This window comes from Rhincodon typus, chromosome 12, assembly GCF_021869965.1.
Source record: "Rhincodon typus isolate 14 chromosome 12, sRhiTyp1.1, whole genome shotgun sequence".
Lineage (NCBI taxonomy): Eukaryota > Metazoa > Chordata > Chondrichthyes > Orectolobiformes > Rhincodontidae > Rhincodon > Rhincodon typus.
Window position 1 is genome coordinate 47,655,735 of NC_063343.1, and position 21,426 is coordinate 47,677,160.

At 40.2% G+C, this 21,426-nt stretch overlaps 1 long non-coding RNA gene across 2 annotated transcripts; it reads left to right on the plus strand.

The window, feature by feature from the left end:
* The first annotated feature begins 522 nt into the window (after positions 1 to 522).
* On the plus strand, positions 523 to 21,358 carry LOC125484587. Of its 2 annotated transcripts, none has more exons than XR_007263417.1 (4): positions 523 to 874; positions 16,170 to 16,339; positions 16,783 to 17,464; positions 19,698 to 21,358. It is a non-coding gene; the product is annotated as an uncharacterized LOC125484587 (long non-coding RNA). The 2 variants fall into 2 exon arrangements; XR_007263416.1 differs by having other exon boundaries at positions 16,783 to 17,053.
* The last annotated feature ends 68 nt before the right edge of the window (positions 21,359 to 21,426 follow it).

The following is a 21,426-nucleotide window of genomic DNA, read 5'->3' on the forward strand; positions in this document are numbered from 1 at the left end:
GGGGGGGTGGGGGGGGGGGGGGGGCGGGGGGGGGGGGGGGGGAGGTTGGGTGGATGCTGGAAAGAGGTTGGGTCCGGAGCTGTGAAAGACTGGATGTTAGGTCTGGAGCAGGAAAGGGCTAGTGTCCTGGAAAGGTGGGAGGTTGTTAGGTCAGAGTCTGGGTGAAGTGTAGTTGGGTGTGTGTGAGATAAGTATGGGGTCAGTTTGATAGTTATTGTGGAGTTTGCCTATGTAGTTATCAGTCTAACTTTTCCTGAGTAATTATTTAGTTAATTCTGTCGGAACAAATCCTTCAAAACTTGTATGATGGATATTCCATAAGGTCCCCGGGCTCAAATCCCACCTACGCCATAATAACAATTGTTTGGTTGTCAGAAAATGTGATTTACTGGTAGAATTATTTATAGTGTAAGATAACTTGTTTCCATCTTTCTGAATTTTGGGGACTATTTTAGCCATGTGTGGCCTGCTAATAAGAAACACTTAACAGTCTGAATGTTTGGACTCATTGGTGATTTTTAATGATATATCTGCAGGTCATAAACCAAAACTGCAGGTTTAACACTTAGGCACTGATTGGATGCAATTTTCCTGTAGCTGCTTATGTAACCTGCACACAATTACTTACACTTAAAGTATGTGGCTTGGAATGGAATAATATGTTAAGGAACAAGGGAGAGATAGCGCCCAGGTTCTTTGCTGCAGCAAGCATGAAGCTCATAGTGGACAAAGTGGTGAGGAGGAGAGATGGTGTCTACACAGAAATGGAGGAAGATGCCACAAAGACAACCGATGTGCAGAATTCGGGAGATCACAGGCAGAAGCCTTAGCCTTTGAACATGACGCAATACTGCAAGAAATTTGATACCTTGATGTAAGTGATTAAGGTAAGATACCGTCACACAAATACACTTCCTGATAATTGCATCAACATAACTGCTAGCACAACTTCAATGCATTTTATCTACCATCTGATATTTATGCACTGTATTGTACCTTTTATAACAATGATAGCATCTCAGACATATCTCACAGTCCTTCAGAGATATGAGGCAGTGCGCACAAATGTTTATAATTTCCAATCACTCAATTACAATCACCTTTGTTCTCCTGTTGGTAGAAATTACATGTATCAGCTGGTGGCAGGACCTGAATGAGGATGGGAAGCACGACATTTTGATAGAATTCCCCGTGAGGAGGCAATGCCCATGAAGGGAGTGACAGAAAGCACAGTGAGAACTGGGGCCATCTCACCAAGAGGAGTCTGGTCACTGCAATTTATGTGTGGATGCTCAACTATCTGATCGTTAATCACCCAAATTTATTTTCACTCCCAAATTTTGCACGATCTCATCTTACACATCTTATATGGACCACAAATGCAGGAAAGTAGTCCTTCAAGAACTATCATTGCAGGGTCTCAGGAGCAAGGTTTCCTTTCATCTCCACTCACCCCAAGATCAAGTGTAAAAGCAGCAGCCATCATATCCCTTCTATCATTATACGATTGAGCAAAACCTGCTGAATAATCCTAAATGCACTTGTAGCAACACTAAAAACCAATTTAAGATGATCAATCAAGCTTGTTGTGTGGTTCATATATGCTTGTGGTAAGTGATATACATTTATGTGCCAGGACCAATTCTGTGCAAACAATAAGAATATGTCTAAGCTTTGTAATTATTACGAATTATATAGAAACACGAGGAATCCACAGTTCCCGTTACTTTCTTCATGTCAAAACGTTGGCCAATCACAGTCAACTTGCCAACCAAGCAGTCCCTTTCCTTCTGGAGTTTTTATTGTTATGACAGTTTGAGATTTGGCATATTTGGGTGTGTCTTGATGAATGGAAGATAAAAAGTCACATGTCTCTCTTTTCAGCAATAATTTAAATAGTATTCAAAATCCTCAGCATGGCTCTGTTTACTCCTATTCAACTGACTGTCATTAGGTGAGGTCATTAAATCATTAAATGAGTTAAATATCCGCCAAAATGGTGCACAGCCTCTTTGAGCACCAGTACTAACATAAATATCTGTTAGCAACACTAAAAGCCCTGAGGTAGCTACTCCTAACACTGCCTTCAAGTGTATTACCAGAATTGTGCTTTGAAGTGTGAAATGAACCATTTAAGGCCAACCTTGGCCATCTCTTTGCTTCTTTAGTACCTAAAAGTATTCAATTAAAATTATTGACCAAGTGCGCTTGGTTTTATGTCGTTCACAAACTTGCACAGTATGATTCCAGAAACAACAGTAGTTAATTTATTTTGGTTGCATTGGTTGATAAATGGATGTTGATATGGACAGCAGGAGAACTCTCTGTTCTTCCATGATCTTAAAAGAGGTGGCTAATGAGGTTGTGGATGCATTGACTTCCATTGGACTGGAAAGTAGGAAATATCCTCTATTCAAGAAGCAAGGGAGGCAGAAAACAAGAAACTATCAACAAGTTTATTTATTGTCTGTTGTGGGAAGGTATTGGAGTCAATCATTAAGGGCACCTGTAAAAATTCAAGGTCATCAATAAGAGTCAGCATGGTTCTGTGAAAGGGCAGTTGTGTTTAATCAATTTAATGGAACTCTTTGAAGAAGTAACTCAGACCATCGTTTTCAGGTTATTAGCTATAACAGAGGTAAGTGTCTGACGATGGAATGCAGTTCATTGGCAAAGAATTCCAACGTACACCAAGCACGGCATGACCCTTAGCACATCATTGCCTCCCTATCCATGCTGAAACAGTCCAGTGAAATATATGGTATGTACCATCAAATCCATGCTCATCAATTTTTGAGCAACAAAACAAGATTCTGCATCGCACTACTACAATTTTGTGTAACTCCAAAGGACAGGAAATTATCATGCCCTGCATAACCGATGCTTGGAAGGCAAATATGCATGACACTGTCTAGAAACCAAATGTTCAACCACTTCAAGATGCAGGATATTCTTCTTCAACAATAGAGCAGAATGGAAGAGACACAGGACCAATGGTCAGGTAGAGAACTACCATAAAAGACACATTGGGCAGAGAGTGTAAATCAGAAAACCAGTCACAAATACTTGGATATCAACAAAGGTCTCTAAGATTTATAATCATTTTAAAACTAAAAGATAGATGGAGGAATCTGTACTGAGCAAAGAGTGCGCTGAATGTTGTCACCAGTGAAGTTTCCACATGAAGTTTATGTTCCAGTAGTAGCTATCTCTGGCCTCAGGCTTGTTGAGATAACAAGGTGTAGAGCTGGAGGAACACAGCAGGCCAAGCAGCATCAGAGGAGTAGGAAGGCTGACGTTTCGGGCCTAGACCCTTCTTCAGAAAGGCTTGTTGAGTTGTGTTGTGTGATCACTTCCAGTGTTGGGATATGATAGGATTCCATTTTATTTCCATTTGGGATACAAATTCTTAGCCTTCCATTTATCTCCTGTCTTACCACAATGGAATTTACCCAATTTGTAAGCTCTTAGACACAGATAATCACATTTTCCCTTCTCTTGGATTGCTCTCTCAAGCTTCACTTTTTCATTTAAGTGTATATTACATGAGGAAGAATCATTGGTTTCTTCACTGAGTCAATTATGTTATGATACTGAAAACCTGTAAATTATCTAACTCTCTCATCAAAACATCCTGGATGCAGTTTTACTAGATCTACCTTAGTTCTGATTGGAGGGTACTTTTCAATGGCCTCCACCTTTACTGCATTGTTTACTGAGATATTCTGTAGCCCTTTGCAATGAACCAATGCTAAGACAGCAGGGCAAGCTTTTCATTGATGTAAAACATGCATTTAATATCCTTTTCTTCGTTCATCCCTTTGATTTGGTTTATTTTAGCTGTTGAATCTGATTTCTGAAAAAACGGTATTAGTGTGACATTGTTCATTTTCAGAATAATTTTCCTCAACCATTTTCTTTCACATTTTCAGTGAAGATCTTCTGCTATAGCCTGACTGGGATGATGCTGCTCTGTGCTACAGTATTAAGTGTTGGTTTCTGATTTATGACCGTAATACCTAAAGAATAGGAACAGGAGTGAGCCATTCGGCCCCTGAAACCTGCTCCGTCATTCAATTGGATCATAACTGGACTGACATTCCAGGTCCACTTTCCTGCCCTTTGCCCATAACCCATGAAAATCTCTACTCGTCAAGAATCTATCTATCTCAGCCTTAAATATTCATAAGGACTCTGCCCCCACAGCCCTCTGTGGCAAGGAGTTCCAAAGACTCACAACTCCTTGACAGAAAAAAATTCCTTCTCATCTCCATCTTAAATTGGGCCTCCTTATTCTGAGATTATGCCCTCTGATCCAAGACGCACCCATCAAGGGAAACATCCTCTCAGCATTTACCCTGTCAAGCCCCTTAAGAATCCAAATGTTTCGATTAATTCATTTCTCATTCAATGAGTAGAGTCCTAACTTGAGCCTCTGCTCATAGGTCAATCCCTCCATACCAGTGTTTATCAGAACCTTCTCTGAACTGCCTCCACTGAAATGATACCTTGCCTTAAATAAGGGGAGCACACTGCTCACAGTACTCCAGATGTAATCACGCCAGCACCTTGTATGGTTGCGGTAAGATTTCCCTACTTTCATACTCCAAACCCCTCGAAATGAGGGTTAACATTGCATTTGCCTTCCTGATTACCTGCTATACCTGTGTGCCAGCTTTATGTTGTGTACCCCCAAGTCTCCTTATGTTGCAGCTTTTTGCAGTTTTTCTCCACTTAAATAATACTCTATTCTTTTCTTCTCCCTTCCAAAGTGACCAACTTCATATCTTCCCGCATTATACTCCATTTGACAACATTTTCTCACTGTGGTTGGTTTGCTCGTTTGCCGAGCTGTTTTGTTATTTCGCAGACGTTTCATTACCCTGCTGGGTAACATCATTAGTGCAGCCTCCGATGAAGCGCTGTTGTGATTAACTCCAACGGACCCCAGAGTTCAAATATCAGGCGGGAAAACACAACAGCACTTCATCGGAGGTGCACTGATGACGTTACCCAGTAGGGTAATAAAACGTCTGCGAACTAATGAACCAGCTCAGTGAGAGAATCAACCACAGCATCCACAACCTGAGCTACAAATCTACTCAAGAAACTTTTCCTCACTTACTTAACCTGTCAATATCTCTCCGAAAGCTGTTTGTATCCTTCTTGAAGCTTGCCTTTCCACCTATTTTTGCGTCATCAGCAAATTGGGCTACAATACATTCGCTTCCTTACTGTAGGGTTGTAGACTTACTTCTCATCCTGTTCCTGATCTGAATGGTTGTGTGAGTTTTGTTTCTCGTGGATCTGCTGCATAAGCTATTTCATGCAGGAACTCATTTACCCTATTCGTTCTTTGTTCCGCACATTGTTTCTCAGAGTTTGGCCTTTCCACATGCTCTGCAGTTTGCACCATACATGGGACATTTTTTTCTGTGAAATTAAGCAGCTGTCCACAGATCCTGACCATCCTTCTTTCTGTCTCACATGTTCTTTTGTTGCTATTTTACTGTATGAGCCCAGCTGCCTTTCTATTGACAACAAGGTGCAGGGCTGGATGAACACAGCAGGCCAAGCAGCATCACAGGAGCAGAAAGGCTGACGTTTCGGGCCTAGACCCTTCATCAGAAAAGGGGGAGGGGAAGGGGGTTCTGAAATAAATAGGGAGAGAGTGTGAGGCGGATAGAAGATGGATAGAGGAGAGGATAGGTGGAGAGGAAACAAACAGGTCAAAGAGGTGGGGATGGAGCCAGTAAAGGTGGGGAGTTAGGGAGGGGATAGGTCAGTCCAGGGAGGACGGACAGGTCAAGGGGGGGGGATGAGGTTAGTCGGTAGGAGGGGGGGGGGCGGCTGGAGGGGGGAGGGGGGGATAGGTGGGAGGAAGAACAGGTTAGGGAGGCGGGGATGAGCTGGACTGGTTTTGGGATGCGGTAGGGGGAGGAGAGATTTTGAAGCTTGTGAAATCCACATTGATACCATTGGGCTGCAGGGTTCCCAAGCGGAACATGAGTTGCTGTTCCTGCAACCTTCGGGTGGCATCGTTGTGGCACTGCAGGAGGCCCAGGATGGACATGTCGTCTGAGGAATGGGAGGGGGAGTTGAAATGGTTCGCGACTGGGAGGTGCAGTTGTTTATTGCGCACCGAGCGTTGGTGTTCTGCAAAGCGGTCCCCGAGCCTCCGCTTGGTTTCCCCGATGTAGAGGAAGCCACACCGGGTACAGCGGATGCAGTATACCACATTGGCAGATGTGCAGGTGAACATCTGCTTGATGTGGAAAGTCTTCTTGGGGCCTGGGATGAGGGTGAGGGAGGAGGTATGGGGGCAGGTGTAGCACTTCCTGCGGTTGCAGGGAAAAGTGCTGGGTGTGGTGGGGCTGGAGGGGAGTGTGGAGCGGACAAGGGAGTCACGGAGACAGTGGTCCCTCCGGAAAGCAGGTAAGGGTGGGGAGGGAAAGATGCCTTTCTATTGACTGAATTGAAGGTTAGCCATTGATCTCGTAGACAGCTGTTTCCGCCATGTTATGTTTCTTGATCCTAAAAGCTTAAGTCAACTGCATTTTAAATTCAAAATGTCGGCACTTCATCTCATGCATTTGTAGCAGCTTTCAGGTGGATGGTGGATTGAACCTTTGTTGGTCAGTACCTGACAGCATTGCAACAATGAATGTAGCACCTTGCATGTATATTTGCATAAGAATCAGATCCTGGCTCCCTACATACAGTATAACAATCCAATATTGAAGGCTTGGAAGATAATGAAACAAAAGAAGCTGAATTTCTAGGTCCAACTGTCACATATTCTAGATAGCGCATGCGGACTGGCTATACTTTTCACCAGGGCTTCATCCTGATTGATAAAAGATAGCCTTCATGCATATTTGCAAAGAAAATTTCCATTGTCATTCTTTTCTTTATCGATCAGAGTGAGGCTCCGATAAAGATGAAAATAGGTGGTCTTTGGGATGTTGTGAATATATGCAAGCAACCTACTTCAGCCTCAGAGACCTGCCAGTGAGAGAGATGGAATCAGTAGCTAAAAACATTTGTGACAGGGACTGAAAACAACGGCTTTGATGTTCACAATATATAGTCAGAGAAAAATCTGTCCAACCTGTACTGTATATTGGGCATGCAGTGTTACAACTTGGAGCCAGTTTGGGTAAGGGGGTACTGCTGAGCGAAGTGACAGTGAGTTAGATTTGGGTGCCTTCAATGCACATGCTGAAACTGATGTTGTCAGCTGAAATCAATGAGGGGCAGCATGTGTTGAAGAATAAGAGGATTAGGTATAGTTCCTTGGGAGACACCACTATCGACACTGTAGAAGTGGGAAAAGAAACCTTTTATAGGTGACCTCCTAGGTATGGCTGAATAGGTAAGAAAGAAACCAGATAAGTAAAGTCATATTCAGCTGGATGATGATCGAGGAGAGATGCTGGAATTACATGACAAACCATTTCTAAGGTGCAATAGGTCAAGAAGGACAAGGAGACATGGTTTGTCAGCATCTGTGGAGAGGGAAAAGAGAAACAGAATTAATGTTTCATGTTTGATATGACTCTTCTTTGGGACTGAAAATAGTGCAGAAAAGTCATATCAAACTCAAAACATTTCATTTATTTCTCTTTCCACAGATGCTGCCAGGCATGCTGAGTTTCTCTAACACTTTCTGTTCTTCTTTCAGATTCCTAGCATTTATAGTACTTTGCTTTCATTTGGCTAACTTTAATTCCCAAGCTATGACAGAATAACACATTTAATAGTGATTCTGCTGTAACTACAAGATACCATCTGAGAAAAATTCATCAGATTCATCAAGTAAATCATAAGAGAAAGATGGCCAAATCTGGAATTCTTACTCAACTAATTTTGTAAATTCGCTAGAAACCCCGCAGACAGCAATGCACACCATTTGTAATTACGCAAGGTCAACCATTATCAGTAGGGCAGGTAATGAATTATTTACTCTTTGTACAGGATGTAGGCTCAGTATCTGCGGTCTATCCCTAGTTGCCCTTGAACTGAGTGACTTGCTAAGATGAACCACATTGGTGTGGCCTGACCAGTTAAAGGTGGCAGATTTTCTTTTCTGATGGACATTCATAATACCCATGGATTTGGATATTAATAGGCAATGGTTATCATATTGACACCAGCATTTATTAATCAGGTTTAAAATTTACCAGCTCCTTTGGTGGAATTCGAACCCACGCTCCTAGCAATAGCCTCTGTGCTACTAGCCTGAAGATATCACCACTACACCATCATGAACCTATCTTATCGTTACACTTGTTACAAAGCAGAGGTCAACACCCACCCCCTCGTTAACTAAAACCTAAAAACCCAGAGAAGTTCACCTTGCCTCGTAATCTGTTAAAGGAATTGTGAAAAGTGGTATAAACTGCCTATCACCTCCCAATCTGTTACAAAGGAGTGGTTAAGTAAAATAAAATCCTTTCACTCACTCTATAATCAAGAAGTAACAATTCACTTATCTTACTCTAACAGTGAACAAATTAACAGAACCACAACAAACCATACAATTCCCCCTTAACTATTAACTATTCACTAATAAAACAAAATTCTAATGGTATGCTGTTCCAATAGATATAAGTACCACTTATATAAATCGAAGTAATAAGAAAAAATAAATTAAAACTTAGTCTCTCAAAATTACAGCCAGGATAAATCTTCCAGAATGGTCTGAACCCTCTCTGCTGATCCTCAGTCAGGAATGCCTTTCTCAATTGTATTCTTGTATCAGGAATATTAGCTAAGAATGCTGCTGTACCTTTAGTTTAGATGATGGTTTTCCGAGAGCTTAGAGAGTTCTGTGAGAGCCAGTGATTCTTTCTTTTATAGCTGAGAGCTGATTTCTTAGTAGATGACAGTGGACTCTCACCCCGATTTTCAAATGCTCTCTTCTTTTATACTCTTGATGATCTATTAATTTCTTTCAATAGGATTGGTCCTGGGTTGCCAAAACCATCAGATTTAAATTTAATTGGGGTTTGGTATCTAGGGTCTGGTTTAATTTAATTGGCTAAATTCAAAAACCTGTTGTCTTGGTAAAAATGCTGCTTTGCCTGCTAACAGTATAGCTTTTGATACAATGTTTCAATTTCAAAAACTCTCTGTGTATTTGCTGCTGCCTGCAGAATTTTTTTAATCTCTCCCAGTCTAAAAACACACATCATCTTTTAACGGGACCACACACTCTTAAACTATCATGATGAAAAGATGGCTTCTTTCTTTCTTTTCTCTAAACCTTAAAGCCATTATTACTAGATCCATAGATCATTAATCTAGAGTTACATATTTTATGTTAATTCTACAAACATATATAACATTGAACACTACCATTAATATCTCTTATACACATTATCTTTTAAACCAACAATAACATTTTCATGACCCATAATATACACAATCTATAAATTAAATGCTTGTGATGTAAGCCTCCAATGAAATAGTCTGGTGTTCTTGTCCTTAAATCTCTCAAAATGTTAAGCGGTTGTGATCAGTGTACACAACTGTCTCCGATACATTGTTTGCAACATAAACATTAAAATATTGTAAGGCCGGTGCCAAACTCAATATCTTTTTTTCGACGGTTAAATATTTTCTCTGGTGGATATTATATTTCTTTGAAAAATAACTGAATTGCCTTTCATTTCCACAATAATCCTCCTGTAACAACACAGCTCCAACCCCTACATCGCTTGGGTCAATGACGACTTTAAAGGGTTTCAAGAAATATGGTGTGACTAAAACTGGCTAACACTGCTTTTAAATTCTCAAATGCCTCCTGGTATTGTTCTGTCCACCGACATTTTGTGTTCTTCTTCAACAAATCTGTCAGCGGTGCCTCTACGCCACTAAAGTTTGGTACAAACATCCTGTACGATCCGCTGAGTCCCAAAAATCATAGCACCTCTTTCTTTGAGGATGGTCTTGGAAATTCCTCAATGGCTTTTGTCTTCATGTTCCTCAGTGTCATCCTTCCATGACCGATGTTGTGCTGTAAGAATGCCACTTCCACCTTCGTGAGTTCTGTCTTTGCCAAATTTATAACCAACTTTGCCTTCCGTAGTCTCTCAAAAAGCTCTGCCAAATGCACCATGTGATCCTTCCACGATTGGCTAAAGATCACTAAGTCATCTATATAGATGGCACAATTAGTCAATTCTGCCACAACTCTGTTCATAAGTCTTCATTCCAAAGGGCATTTACTTTAAATTGATACAGCCCATTTGGGGTTACAAAAGCAGAAACTTCTTTCGCTCTCTCCGACAAAGGTACTTGCCAGTAACTGCAAAATCAGTCCAACTTTGTGATGTAAGTGGCTTGTCCAACTTTGTCCACACGATCTTCCAGCCTTGGAATTGGGTATGATTCTGATTTAGTCACAGTGTTAACCTTCTGATAATCTACACAGAATTGATGAGTATGGTCATGTTTGGGAACCAGCATGATTGGTGAACCCCACTCGCCTTGACTCAGCTCGATGATGTCTTCTTGGAGCATTGCTTCCACTTCCTTCTGCAGCTGTGCTGCTTCGAGAGGGTTAAGGCTGTAGGGGTGTTGTTTATCGGAACAGCACTTCCTATGTCCACCTCATGTACTATAGTATTAGTTCTTCCCATTCTATTCATACGTATCTCCTTATAGTGCTGCAACAAGTCTTTCAATTCAGTTCTCTGTTCCTGAGACAGATAGCTTACTACCCTATCCCATTCTTTGAGGACTTCCTCATTATTCAATTTATTCTGAGGCACATCAAAGCCTAAATCATTTGAATTTGATTCCTCACTCTGAGTGGAAGTAATTAATACGTGTTTCTCCCTTTCCCTGTCCCTGCCATAGAAAGGTTTCAGCATGTTCACATGACATACCCGATAAAGTGTTTTCGTATTTGGCATCTTCACCAGATAATTCACCTGACTTAACTTCTCAATCTGATAAGGGATCACTAAACCGTGCAACACCAATACTTTATCCCCACAGGCAAATGTTCGAATTTTAGATCTCTTAGCGGCTTCTTGCTTCATTGTGTGCTGTGCCACCTTCAAATGTTGTCTAGCTATTTCACCTATTCTGTTTAGTCTTTCGCTCACCTCAGATACATAATGCAATTGTGAGATCTTTGACTTCAGACCAATCAACTTTTCCTTAAATAATTTATATCTGAATATCAATTCAAATGGAGTAAACTGAGTTGATTCATTTGGAGCATCTCTAGTAGCAAATAATATAAATGGGATACCTTTATCCCAATCATTTGGGAAATCCTGGCAGTTTGCCCTCAGCATGGTCTTTAGGATCTGACGCCACCTTTCCAATGCTCTCTGGGATTCAGGATGGTATGCACTTATTTAAAATTTTTGCTGCCTAAACTATCCACGACCTCCTTAAACAATTTGGCAGTAAAATTGGACCCATGGTCTGACTGAATTTCCCTGGGTAGTCCATGACAGATAACGAAAGCAAGCAACTCCTCCACAACCTTTTTGCCTTGACATTCCATAATGGAATTGCCTTCAGATATCTGGTAGATACATCCATTATGGTTAGCAAATATTGGTTCCCAATTTTGGTTTTAGGGAAGGGACCTACACAATCAATCACAACCCACATGAAAGGTTCTTGACATGTGGGAATTGGCACTAAAGCCGCTGGTTTTATTACTGCCTGTGGCTTTTCTACCATCTGACACGTATGACAGATATGGCAAAATTCAACCACATCTTTATGTAATCCAGGCCAATAGAAATGCTTCTGTATCTTAGACTGAGTCTTCCTCACTCCTAGGTGACCTCCTACAGGTAATTTGTGCGCTCCCCGCAATGGTTCATGTCTGCATTCTACCAGCAACACAATCGGGTTTTCCACTTCTGCCTTAGGATTCTATCCATAACATAAAAACGTTCTGGAACACATTCTGATTCCTTTTCTGAATAGATTTTATGATATAAATCTTTTATTGTCTCATCTTTCTGTTGAAACTCTATTCGTCTTTCAGAATGAAACACCTCTGCTAGATCATCTTCCTGCCCAGGTTCTTCCTTTACCATTTCATCAAACAGGGTGTCAGCTAACTGGACCTTATCTCGTTTGTCCTTCTCTTTGGTTTTCCCCTCTTGCTACGACTGTGGGATCTTGTCAACACACAGTCTGAAAAAATTCCAGGGTATTTTCTTTTAACTCTTCAGTTCCCTGGTTTGCTTCTGGTTTCTCCACTACAATGGGCATCACTCCCACCTTTGATCCTGCGAGGTCGTTTCCAAGAACAAACTGTATTCATGGAATAGACAATCTTTTAATCACTCTCACTGTCACTTCCCCAGACTTGATTGGACTTTCTAGCCTTACCTTGCACAGGGGAATGCTAAATCTCTCTCCATTTATTCTACAGATTATCACTCTCTCGGGTAGCATTTCAGAAGGAGTGCAAATACTTTTATCTCTTAGTATTAGAGACTGACCAGCTCCCGTATCTCTCAATATTTTAACTTCTTTACCTTGTCCCCCTGTTCTTCCCAGGTAAACCTTACCCACAAAGTAAAGTCTTTGAAGAGATTGGGTAATATCTTACTATCCAGTCCGTGTTTCGACTGTGCACTCTCCTGTAGCTCCTCAACTTCTCTTTAGTCTCTTTTACCACAGCTTTTTTCCCAATGCCACTCTTAATCCACCAGCTCTGTGACTTTGCGTGTCCCCCTGTATTACAGTGGAAACACCTGAGGCCTTTCACCACATTTTCACCCTCTTGGGTTTGTTTTCCCACATATAGTTAACTGTTCCCAGTGTGATCTACTTTCTGTTTTTAATTGAAGGATCTCCCTTTTTCCCAATTTCTATCCCTCACGGAACGAAATTGCTGTCAGAAGCTAGGTTTTGATTTATGCAGTAATGTGTATTCATCTGCCATCTCTGCAGCTCTTCTCACTGTTTTAACTTTCTGTTCCTCAGCATGAGTTCTTATCATTTCTGGAAGTGAGTTTTTGAACTCCTCCAGCAGAATAATCTCTCTGAGATCCACATATGTCTTTTCTATCTTTAATGTTCTCACCCATTTTTGAAAGTTGATATGTTTTATTGTTTCAAACTCAATATAAGTCTGACCTGGTTCTTTTCTTATATTTCTGAACCGTTGTCAATATGGTTCTGGTACCAATTGTAGGCACTCAGAATAGCCCTGTTTTATTTCTTCATATTCTCTTGACACCTCATCTGACAGCGCTGCAAACACCTCACTAGCCCTACCTACCAACTTGGTCTGAATTAACATTACCCACATAATCTCTGGCCAATTCATCTGGCTGGCCAATTTCTCGAAGGAAATGAAAATGGCTTTTACATCTTTTTCATCGAATTTTTTGACATATTTGACATATATACAGGGTTGTTGGGTATGATGGGTTTTTTCATCATCACACTCCTCCTCAGTAAGCCTATCTTCTACCTTCATTTCTATTGTTTTAAATTGACTTTCCTGAATTTCAAACTCTCTCTCTCCTTCTCCCTTTCTTCTCTCTTTTTTCCCCTTTTGTCGCTCTCTTTTTCCCTTTCTAACTCCAATTGTTTAATTTTGAATTTCATTTTTTCTAACTGCACTGCACTTGCCTGTTTCTCTGGTATACCTAAACACTTGACTAACTCCTTTACAATTTCGGCTTTCCTCTTATCCCTAGTTAAACCAAAATCTAGCCTGTTTGCTAAGTGTAAAAATATATCCTTCCTCTGTCTTTCTAAACTTTCTTGGCAAATTTGGGAAGCATCCTCAAACCCCAGAACCTCTTTAACTGTGTTATGAACCATTTCCCCCACTTTTGATTTAACCAACTGCAAGTAACCGAAATTAAACAGATATTCCACTTCTCACCTAAGTTTTATTTTAAAGATCCAGGACCCTAATCCTCAAGTCTGTTTAAATCTGCTGTGACCTTTCGTACCCCAAATCTGTTCAAATCTGTCCAAATCCCGTTCACGAACTGGCCAGATCCCACATTTATGCTCTTAACTTGTTACGAAGCAGTGGTTGACACCACCCCCCCACCTTGTTAACTAATACCTAATCACTCAGAGAAGTTCACCTCGCCTCGTAATCTGTCAAAGGAAGTGTGAAAAGTGGTATAATCTGCCTGTCATCTCCCAATCTGTTATAAAGGAGTGGTTAAATAAAATAAAATCCTTTCACTCATTCTATAATCAACAAGTAACAATTCATTTATCAAACTCTAACAGTTAACAAATTAACAGAGCTATAACAAACCAAACAATTCCACCTTAACTATCAACTATTCCTGAATAAAACAAAATTCTAATGGTAGGCTGTTCCAGTAGATATAAGTACCACTTTTCTAAACCGCAGTAATAAGAAAAATAAATTAAAACTTAGACTCTCAAAATTACAGCCAGGATAAGTCTTTCAGAATGCTCTGTGCACTCTCTGCTGATCCTCAGTCAGGAATGCCTTTCTCCATCAAATTCTTGGGTCAGGAATATTAACTAAGAATGCTGCTGTACCTTTAGTTTAGATGATGGTTTTCTGAGAGCTTAGATAGTTCTGTGAGAGCCAGTGATTCTTTCTTTTATAGCTAAGAGCTGTTCTCTTGGCAGGTGACAGTAGACTCTCACCCTGACTTTTAAATGCGCTCCTCTTCTATACCTTTGATGACTTATTAATTTCTTACAATAGAATTGGTCCTGGGTTGCCGAAACCATCAGATTTAAATTTAATTGGGATTTGGTATCTAGGGCCTGGTTTAAATTAATTGGCTAAATTCAAACACCTGTTGTCTTGGTAAAAATACTGCTTTGCCTGCTAACAGTACACCCTATTGATACAATGTTTCAATTTCAAAAACTCCCTGTGCATCTGCTGCTGCCTGCAGACATTTTCTTTAATCGCCAAGCCTTTAAAAACATCATCTTTTAAGAGACCATGCACTCTTCAGCCCCTATCATTTTTCAAACATCAAATACTCTACCCAACTTTGCAACACGTTTTAAATATATTTGGCTGTAAAACCACACCTTTAACTAATTGTGTCATTTACTGGCAGGAGAGGTTAATGACTTACCGTCTTAACAATGTCTTTGTTTGATGAAACCAAGAATTTTTTAAAATATTATACTGGTTGAATGCGCATAAAATACAAACAAACATGCCTTTACCTGCCGCCAGTTGGCTTCCAGCTATATTAATATCAGATTATACAAATAGGCTACTGGTGTTCTATTACAAAATAAACACTTGATTCTGGCATAAATTGGCAGGATAAACTGGTTTTACAAAGCCAATGGAGAATAGACATTGACTTGTTGTTAGCAATGTTACGTTATTACAGAAAGAACAATATGTTGCAGAATCACAATAATGTTATTGTGCAGGAGAGCCCAATGTTTCAGCGTGTTGTCTCTGAATTAGAATCATCATTTTGTGACATTTTCCTGCCCTTGCCCCATAACTTTGCACATTATTTCTGTTTATATGTGTCTGGCGTTTAACAACAGTTTCTTCACAATGTCTATGGTCTCTGCAGTAATAACCTGCGAACTAAATATATGGATTATGGAAAAATCACAAATAATACTGTGAAGTATCCAGTAGCTCTCTATCCTTCTGCGGAACATTTTCTGCATTTAACAATGATTGGTTTCAGCTTGGGGAATTGGTTAGCTCAGTTGGCTAAGGTGTGATGCAAGGTAATGTCAACTGTGCACATAGAATTCTACACCAGCTGAGGTTATTCTTGAGCCCTGTCAAATCACTTTGCCCTGAGTGATGCAGCTGCTAATGTATCCTCCTCACCTCTGGAATTAAGGAAAAGTGCAAAAAGCAACACATACACTTTCTCCTCTTTAGTCAAATTTAGCTGAAGACATTCTGGAGAAGAGTCATTTGTGACTTGAAATGTCAACTCTGTTTCTCTCTCCACAGCTACAGCCAGACTTCTGAATTCCTCCAGCATTTTATGTTTTTATTTCAGATTCCAGCATCTGCAGTATTTCGCTTGTATTAAAAATTAAGCTGGTTTCTTTGAATTTTACACTATACTGTTCATGTAACGTATAAAACAGCACTGTTGCAGTTAGAAGTGTTGAACACACTCTTTTGACCGAGTACATGTTTTAAATGTGATTGTTTTGTCTTGTCATTTCAGAAATGGTCCTTGTGATTTTGGGTCTGTCTTCACTTTGCAGTTGTAGCATGTGGCTTTGCCTGTCTTAGTTTCTGCTTCACGATGCACCTGAACAAGTTGAAGGTTAATGGAAATGCATCTTAAATATCTGAGTCTGTATATAACTTTCTTCTCAGACATCTTGGTCCGAGGTAAGATATTTGTAAATACACAAGGCATTTTAAAAGAAAATACCAATATATCATGAGAAAGCAAATTTGGTTACTGTAGCATAATGGAGTTTGCCAGCTTTGTCTGTTTAATTTTACATTTTCATAAACTGGATCCCGAGGAATATGTTTTACAGCAGAAGGCTGATCCTACCCTTTTTGATTTGGGTTCTCGATTCACCAACCTTGTTCCTTTTGCCTATATTTTCCATACTGAAATTCCTGAAAAACTTCTCATCTGTGATGCCATTTGTGAATAAATATGTGAGTGTTTCAATTTAAAAAGAGTACGGTTTAAGTGTGCATATTAGTAATTAAGAACTATTTTTGCCATACTAGAGGATAAGTTTGTTGTAATAAATAAGTTTTATTTTGTTTCTTGTTCATTGATGATACCTATTTTGAATTTCTTTTTTCTTATACAGTGTTTGCAGATAGACATTAACTAATGATCAATTTGGTCATATTCGACATTTGTGATAACTTGTGGGCTGGTGAGGATTGATTTTCAGTGCACTCTTCCCATTTGGGTCACAACAAAGTCGAAAGGAGAACAATGATTTGTAAGAATTGTGATGACAGCACAGAATGGAAATGAAGTGCCAAATGGACACTTGGACTTCCTGTAACATTATGAGCTTCACAGACATGTGTAAAATTACAGCAGATGCCGATCCAAAAATTAAACCCTCAAAGGTAAAGTGAAGGGTCTGTGATGGAACAATGTGCACAGCTTAGTCCGAGAGCTCAATGTTGTGGCGAGGCTGTAGAACTGGAATTTCAGACATTAGACACAATGCTAAAGCCACTCGTCTGAGCAGAATCAAGTTGAAAGCTCAAATTAGTAGCCCTAAATTTTCAGAACAGATTTGTTTTGTAGGCCACATTGACTGACAGATAGAGAAGTGAACAGAATGAGGCAGTTACTTCGACTGCAGGAATGCAAAGGAAATGCAGCCTTGTCCGACACAGCTAACGCAAATAAATGGAAGAGGTTTCTTATGGAACAGCATAAATCAGCAGAGTTGCAAAGATGAGTTTGAAACTGAACCAGAGATCACATCATTCCAACCAGCAGAAGTTAGAGGAAAAGCCAACAACATGCAGGTGCACCATCATAAGACCCAAATACTCTGAAAATCATGTGTTTAAATAAATGGACAAAGGTGGAAGTAACTTGAATAACAAACAGTTGTTAATGCATGAGAACTTTTGTTTGTATTGTGACAGTGCTGTCATTTTAAAAGAGGTTGTAAGGCAGAGGTGATGAACGACTGCAGATGGCTTAAGTAAACAGCTTAGGAGGCCTTGTTTTTTTCAACAGCCTGAATAGGTGTGGCCCCTCTAACAGATCCAGATTTCTGGGTTTTGGTTTTTTAGTAACATCAGAAGCTGTTTGGGGTCTCAGAAGAGTTGGAAGCTTTAGCAAATTATTCCTAGCTGCTGCTTTCTCAGAAATTTCTTTTAATGTTTTTTTGTCCTGGATTGGAGAACTGCATGTAAGAAACTGTGTCTGAAATTGCCTTTTTGCCAATGGCTATGTTTGTGGGATGTTACTATATTGAAACAGTTCATTAGTAATAGGTATTGTATCTATTGTTTGGTTAAGTTTTCCAATGAAGTTATTCTAAATTTCTCTTCCTTTTGTTTGTAATGTAACTATAGTGTTTAAATAAATTGTGTTTTGCTTAATGTGAAGTAGTTTGGCCAATCACATAGTATCTGGAACATGGCACTTCCCATCTACCTTTAAAATAAGAAGAAATTAGGGTCTAGCCTACCTTTTTAAAATATTTTGAGGGGTCTGGTCTGGTATATAACAGTATAGTGTACAACTTGAGTAACTTGTAGTTACAATTAATAATGCCTGTTATTAAAATGGATTGATATGTAAGCATGTGCAAATGTCCTTTCTGGCTTCCTTAGCCAAGTGACCTTTGCCATTAGACCTACTGATGATAGGCAGCCACCTTACATGCCGTTTAATAAAGATACAGTACAAGTCAGACTGTCCTGCAAGTTAGTAACACTGTGCAATGCTCTTTGTATAATAGTCTTTTTTACTGTCAGATAAATTAAGTAAATGAAGGTCTTATGACAACTTGTGGTCTGGATTTCATGAAGTTGCAGAGACTCAGAGCCCTTCCAAAATGGTGGGATGGACCTAGATCCAAAACTCAACACATCCTACTTTCATGATTTGTGGCTCAGTTGGTATGGATACTGTATAGAGTTAATGTGAATGGGTAGAGGCATGCATTAGCACGGGAGGTTATAAAGTGTCATTGGTGTGGGTGAACAACTTGGCACGAGTTGACATGCGTGGGCAAGTGACGTGGTGAGAGGGTCTGAGGGTTAGAGGGCATAATGTTTGAAACCAATTTAAAACCAAATAAAACCAATCCCTTTTGAAGAGCCTGCCTCAGAACTCAGAAGTTCTGTGGCTTGTCCAATCTGATTCTGGGAGTGACAAGACTAACTCCATCCCACCATCATCTGTCTGGAATGAAAACTTTGCCTTTTGGGACAGATTTCCAAGCCAGGAAATTTTCTGACATCTTGTAACTAAGTTGGGAGTGAAAAGCTAGACCAATAAATCAACGTTTCAAGTCCTGTGACCCTGTATTAGAATTGTTCTGATGAAGGATCATAGGACTCAAACTTTTAACTCTGCTTCTCTCTCTATAGATGCTGCCAGACCTGCTGAGTTTCTCCAGCACTTTCTGTTTGTGTTTCAGACTTCCAGTAGTTCTTTTTTTCATTATTTTACGGTAGTTTTGGAACCCTTTTCATCCAGCAAAACAAATTATAATCTACCTCATCAATTGTGAGTGGCTTCTAGAATCCCTTTAAGAAATTTTAGTTGTGTTATTAATTACATGAAAATTAACATTCAGCAAGTCTGAGCAATTATGATGGAGCCAAAAATGTCTGATTCCATTCCTATTTTGAAACTCTGGTTACCCAAGTTGTAGGTATGAAATGCACAGGGGAGAAATTATCCACTATTATAATTGCACTGCAGTGTAATAAGATACAAGGCTTGTCATGAATTTTGTAGCCAATAGGAAGTTTGCCAAGAAAAGTTTACAAAAGATGTCCGTTGGCCATCTGTGCCGCATGTTTATCGGATCCATGATATTATACTTGTGCAGCCAATTAGAAAAACATTAGAAGAGGCCGGAGAGCAGCCTGTTTTCTTGGCTGAGATTAGTATAACCAAAGTTAAAATATATTTTAGAACGATAACGCAGGAATTCTGCAGCTCAACTCAGAAGCTTTGTTTCAACACGGGTGTTTACTGTCTTATAACTATACTATTGTGCTCTTCTTCCCTTAGATTGATCCCTCGCTTACTTTCCCAGTACCTACATCTTATGAAGAAGTCTTCAGGGTGTGGGCGCCAAAGAGAAGACCAGTTATAACCGCTTATCCCCCTGGTTGTGCTTAAGCAGAGATAGTGAGCCTTCTTCCTGAACTGCTGCAGTCTGTGTACATGCTGTGCTGTAGGAAGCCAGGATATTGAGTCCAATGTCCAGGAAGTCACCTTCTTGATTCCTCTGCCCAAAGGCAGGTCCAATTCACAGTGCTGCAATCTCTACCATGGATAGGGCAAACAGATAATTCCTGAAACTTCTCTTGCTGATAAAGGGATCAAACCTCATGCTACTGCTGCCAGTCAGATACACACAGGCCATCCAGTCAACTGAAACAACGCCAAGAAGAGTGAGGTGCTGTTGTAACAACATTTTCACATGTATGCTGGAGCTATTGCATAGTAATGTTAGAGGCTGTAACTCCTGTTGAAGGTATGGTTGGCTAGAAATCTCTCCTGCTGTTACTGTCTGCCATTGGCATATGTTGGAACGATGTACAAGTTGATACTCAGTCTATTTGACCACATTAAGCCATTGTGTCCTGGATCAGGATTTGAACTCAGACCTTCTAGCACACAGCCAATGACCCTACCACCATGAGACCTTCCAACAAGAAGTAACGGTAGTTTAAATTAGGATGTGGTGGGACTGGGAGGCAGAAGATTTGATGGTTCTGTCAAAGAATCAATTATTATTACATGTCTAAAATCGCCATCTTTGAACTGCAAACACCTTTGAAACTTTGTGAAAATTTATTCTAACTCCTTACTTTCATAAACGCTACACTGTAATTCACCCATGGAATTAAGTTAATGAATCTGCAGATATGCCGTTCATAATCTCAAATTCAGAGCCAGTTTATCCTATACCTCATTGCACTCATGATATAATCATATCCTGTCCAAGCCAACCATTCTTCTATTTTGTTTGTTTTTTTAACTTAACTCTGTTTGACTTCCAGCCACAACATAGCACTCATTAAAGCGAGGAGAAATCAGGATCAACTTTCAGTAGTGTCAAATATACAATGATGACTCATTATATTAATATTAGATTTCCTTAAAACATTTGCTGATCTCCTAAATTTTATTACATGTATTGCTGTTAGAAATCCATAGGCTAGGTTTTACAAGGAACTATGGTTCCCACATCACCTGGATGGAAGTGGTTGGAATACAGTCCCCCTCAGGGAAAGAACAGTTGCTCCAATTGACTGTTAATTGGCTGGAGATGGGCTTGTCGCCTCTCAGGAAGGTGAAGTTCTGCCTCAGTGAGCTTCCAGCCAACCAGCTGGCCTGCATCTCTGTAGTCCCAGCATGCCAAGTGGGACTAATGGCTAAAACTGGGACTACAGGCAGTTCCAAATAGAAATCATCACTGCAGCCAGACAGCAAGATAATGTGAGGAGGAACATTCTGGAATCAGGGTGAGATGTTTGAGATCAGTCAAGTGCTGGGCTCGGCAGGTTGGGTTGGTAAAATGGGAAGTGTGATCTTGGGATTGGTAAAGCCCTGATGGAACAGGGTAGAGTGGGTGGCACAATGGCTCAGTGCTTTGCACTGCTGTCTCATAGCGGCAGGGACCGGGGTTCAATTGCAGCCATTCATGGCTGCCTGTTTGGAGTTTGCATGTTCTCCCTGTGTCTCCGTGGGTTTCCTCTGGGTACTCTAGTTTCCTTCCACAGTCCAAAGA